The sequence below is a fragment of the Oryzias melastigma genome, linkage group LG6 (assembly GCF_002922805.2).
Source record: "Oryzias melastigma strain HK-1 linkage group LG6, ASM292280v2, whole genome shotgun sequence".
Lineage (NCBI taxonomy): Eukaryota > Metazoa > Chordata > Actinopteri > Beloniformes > Adrianichthyidae > Oryzias > Oryzias melastigma.
Window position 1 is genome coordinate 22,675,632 of NC_050517.1, and position 5,190 is coordinate 22,680,821.

The 5,190-nt window shown below is 35.1% G+C and overlaps 1 long non-coding RNA gene across 1 annotated transcript; it reads left to right on the forward strand.

The window, feature by feature from the left end:
- Positions 1-3,004: 3,004 nt before the first annotated feature.
- On the forward strand, positions 3,005-5,099 carry LOC112152739. The gene is made up of 2 exons (XR_002920382.2): positions 3,005-3,376; positions 4,928-5,099. It is a non-coding gene; the product is annotated as an uncharacterized LOC112152739 (long non-coding RNA).
- The last annotated feature ends 91 nt before the right edge of the window (positions 5,100-5,190 follow it).

Here is a 5,190-nt window from a genome sequence, read left to right on the forward strand (position 1 = left end):
TAAAACGCCCGGTCACGAGTCCCATGATTCTGAGGGATAAGAACACATTTTAAAAAGACCCACTACAGGAAAGAAAAAAAAATCTTGTTTTTTGTGTTTCTGACATTATTTTGTATAAAGAAAATTAAGCTTGAAATTGCAATGCTAAGCATTTCTTTATAGATGAAAAAGCAGTTGGAGAGAGCTTGTAGCTGTGACGTAGAAGCTACAATTCTGATGCATCCACTTTCAGACAAAAAAATCCATCTTAATTTTTTGTATTATCTTCTATTTGGCTTGCAACTGAAGGGCTGCATAGCTCTGATTTTGCTATACTTTGTTGCACCGCTAATGTTAAATTGGCTGTAAGCTAGCAAAAGAGAGTGTAAATAAAGGGATGATGGGAAATTAGATCAGGCTTACTCGCTCCATGCTAACAGTTTTGCCCAAAACTCGAGGTAAATAATTTGTTATGCTCTTCAGAAACTATATCACAAAAATGTCACAGACTTTTTTTTTATTTTGGCTTTTTTGTTGTTGTTTTGTTTTGCTTTTAAAAATGGACCAAAAAATGATTAGAATAGAACTTTGAATTCAAATATCAATGAACTAAAGTAACCCAGGACTTTTAAAAGGTCCTTACTTCCACATACAAAAGGATTAGGGGAAAAAAAAGAAAAAAAAAAACAATTTTTGTTATTTTTGTTAGTACGGAAAATTAATAAATGCGAAGAATTTGACTAAATAATTGTAGTTTTAGCTCATATTTTGAGTTAATTTTGCTTGCCATTTATCATTTGATTTTTAACATATAAATAAATAAACAAAATGATGGTAAAAGGTTTAATCTACTGCCAGATTAGTTTATCATTAGAAGAAGCCTAAAGCTCATATGCTTATCTTCTGCTGCACAACAGTGTTTATTTGCTGTCATGAGGAAAAGTTGCATTTATGTGTAGTTTTTTTTTTTTTATTAAAAAAATATTTTATACAGATGTTACATTCATAATAGATGGTTAAAAAAGACAATGGTCCATCAAAATCATGATTGAAAATGTCATTTTTTGACTTGACTTTCTTACATTTTTAACTCATGTAAATGTCCTGCAGAACAGGGATTTTATTTTGTACTGTCTGTATTTTATTTTGAAAGGAACTTGAAGTCCAGCTATAACTGGTAAAATAAGTCTAAATTGTTATATATAGAAAAATAGAATGCTGATTAATTTAAATTGAATATTTGTAAGCTACATTTTGTAAATTAATTGCTTAATGGCCACAAAACCATAAAGTGTACTTTTCTAAACAGTGGAGTCGGGCTTAGGGTTACAGACACCTGGCATTTAAGCTCATACTCTCCAGGTTAAGGAAAACTGCTACTTGTAAATTTATAATTTTTGTCTTGACAAAAGGGTGAGAGGGATAAAAAAATAAAATTGGGGACAAAGAAAAAGTTGTTCAAACTGTGGAGACTCATAAAATAAAACAACACACACACACATATATATATATATATATATATATGAATTCACAGCATTACATTACATCTATTACCAATATTAAACAGAGAATCAGTGAAACAAAATACCATTCAACATGTGCATCACCAGGTATCAGGAATAAGCTGACAGAAGAAGAGATACAGATCACAGATGTTAAGATACAAAAGCTCCTCATCATGCACAGAGGGTTCCATCCCAAATCCAGCTCTCTGAGTCTGTACACATGGTTGCAAAGAAATAAGCTGAGGGCTAGCAAGTATAGGAGCAACTATCCAGGATGGAACATCCAGGATTTGTAAAAAACATCAGATAGAATGTCCCAACAGACAGTGTGCTAAGTGAAAACTCCCGGCAGCAGATGCGAAGAGGACAGATCGTGGCAGAACAAGCCTCTGCATGGGATATACATCAGATCGTAACTGAGATGGCCGACACCACCAAGTCCTGCCAATGGCTTTAAGCATCTGGCACAGAACCACTCATCCTGGCTTGACAGGAGCAGGATCTGCATCAGAATGATAGAGAAGATCTACCAAACCAGACAAAATCAAAGGTGTAGCGCCACAACCAAGTGGTTTGGATAGTGGACAGAGAAATGTGTCCAGAATATGGACTGGAGACCCCGGGTCAAAAAGTTGAAGAGGACGAAAGAGCAAAGATCTTGTGGGGGTTCCAGACTTCTTGTGATTGGAAATCAGACATTGTAGTGGTGGACAATAAAATGGAGCAAAGTCACTGCAGTAGATGTGGCAATACCAAGTGATGAAGAAGGAGCACACACACACAAATGCCAGGAACTCAGTAAAGAGCTGGTGAAAGATTTGAAGGCGAATGGACTGTGGTATCCATGGATTGCTAGGGGCAGTAACCCCTAAATTGGAGAAGTGGCTGGAGCAGATCCCTGGAAAAACCTCAGACATCTCAGTCCAGAAAGTACAGAGTGTGGAACAGATAAAATACTCTAAAATAGTGAGAAGATACATTTTTAAAAAAATTATAATATATATATATATATATGTAAAAAATAAATAAATCTGTAATTGGAAAAGCTGATTTGCAGCAAGGTGACGTGTATCCCTGTTTAAGACCACTAGAGGACACTGTTCACCAAACTGAGGTAACCAAATATTTAATCATCCCATTACATATAATTATAAAAACGCATGGATAGTTCTTACTGAATTTAAAAAGCATGGGGAAATTTAAAAAAAATCTAATACCGGAATATGTTTGACTTTTGTTCAGTCAAAACCAGTCTTATTAATAGAAAGGTATGTTGGCATTTAATGGGGTTATCTAGAACAGCGTATTTTTGTCTGAATTCACTGCTATTTTATTGTTGTTTTTAATCTAACACTGGGTATAAAAGAAATGCATTTTAAGATAGAATAAAAAACAAATAAAATTATAATTATTACTATTATTAAGTTCAAACAGAAAGAAACCAGTGCTCCAACTCTAACCCAGCATAAATTGGTCAGCTTTGTCAGTTTATCCTTACAACAGCTATTAAAAAATCAGAATACAATACAACTATTTTTAACCCAAATTTAGAAGACGTTAAACACATATTTAAATATAAAATAAATGCAGCAAATCCAGTTTGACAACATTCAAGACTTGCACACGCGACATGCGTGGTCACGCTCTTCGCGCATGCGCCGATGACACTGCTAGCCGTTATTCCTTCATCTGTAGCAACAGCGTCGCTTGTTTGAAAACGAGCCCAAGAAATTGCACTTCTAGTGTCGAATAGCTAGAATACCGCGTATATGTGTGATGTTTGTATATATTTGATATAATAATTTCCATTTTAAGTATGTGAAGAGGATTATATGGTGTGAAAATAATTTCAACGACCCTGACTGACGTGTGTTGTGGAAACTGGATAGGAGGTAGGTCCATCTGCCACCCGGCGCCGCCAACAGTAACTGTTGTTAAAAAGCTAAATTGCTAATTGCTACAACAAATCATTTGCCAAGCTGTAATGTTAAACGTCACCCATATGACTTAAACGCAATTTTGTTTTACAGAACAATAGCTTATGAATTATTGTGTTGATACTTTCTAAAATTTAAAAAAGGTAAACTGCGCAACCTGAAGCTAAGCTAGTTTTGGCCTCATTAAAGCCTCTTAGTGCGTTAAATTGAATGGAGCTACAGGGAGTTTGGTCCCTTTTTAGGTCAATAGCAAGATTTGTCTAGCTAACATGAACAGACTAGGTTGAGGCGGCGCTGTTTGGCTTCGTATTTTACGAAAACCGTAATCATACAAGAGCAGCTTTTGGTTATAAATCATCCCAGAAAATGTAAAATCTACTTTTTTTCGTATATGTTTTTTTTTAATCTGTATATGAATGTATTTTAACTATTTTTATAGGTTTAAAATTGAAGCAATACTGAGCTGTTCCTTGAATTGCTGGGCGGAAAACCCAGAGAGGACGCGGAAATTAGTCATTCTTGTCTCTGTTTTAAGATTAGCCGACGACAGCTAACTAACTAGCTAGCTAGCTGTGTGCTATTTAGCTTGCTAACAAAGAGCCGTCGCTCCCACTTGCTTCGTGACGCTAAAGTCGATGCTGCCATTTCAAATGAATGTGGTGTCATGTATACAACGAAAAAACCGGGTACGTAATTAGAGGTCAAGAATTACTTTCGTCCCAATTGTTCCGAGGTACACTGCGGGGTTTGTTTTATGTGTGAAGATGTTGCTTTGGTTGACGTTATCCGGTTTAGTTCTGACATGGTTGCCTTCGGTGGTCATGGCTGCTACCATTTCAAGAAAAAAACTGAATAATAATAAACAGCTTTGATACTGCAGGTTCGCGATACCATATCCCGAGGGGAGATGGAAAATGATCCAACTTAGCTTCATAATAATGATAAAATTCGGGCTTTGCTACACGTTCAACGCAATTCCAGTTCCTGATTATGACTAAAATAGTATATGTCACATTTTAGTGTCTTTTTTTTTAACTAATTGATTGTGTGTTTAGCCACTCAGGATTATTTTCAGATTTAAGATCTTTACTTTGACTTGAAATAATTCAGAAATACTTGATAATTTTATATGCATAACATCTTTTTTTTACATCCTTTATAAAATAACATGATTTTTAAAATGTGAGCACTGATCAAGAGTGTTTTAAATTTAAACACAGGCTGGTTTTTAATACAATAAATGATTGTAATGACTATAAATCTTCAATGAGAGTCCACCTCAACACAGTTAAATAAAATTACAAGTTTCATTATTACTGTGTTGTAATATTTAAGCATGTCATATTGAAATTATATTCTCAACTTGTGCACCATTTAGCTATAGATGTGTTAAAAACTATTTACTGTAAAGCTTGTGTGTTGGATTTACTTTTACACACATTGTTGATACTTGACATAATGTTTGCTACTTTTCTAACATGTTGCGTGTCCTTTTTTATGTTTCAGGGGAAACAAACGGATCGTGTCTATCATTCTGTCTCCACCTGCACTGGTCTCAGCTTCTGTCACAGGCCGCGCATGGTTGTTCCTGACCAATAATTCCTTATGCTTGAAAGAATCGTTTTCCTGCTTTTTGCACTATGGATAGTGTGGACCTAAAGAGATTGGTGTATCAAAATCCAATCTGCTGTGGTGTTTCTGTTTACAAGAGGACACCTCCCATTTTACTCTTCCAGTCCTTACTTAATATATCTAAAGACGCTCTTTAG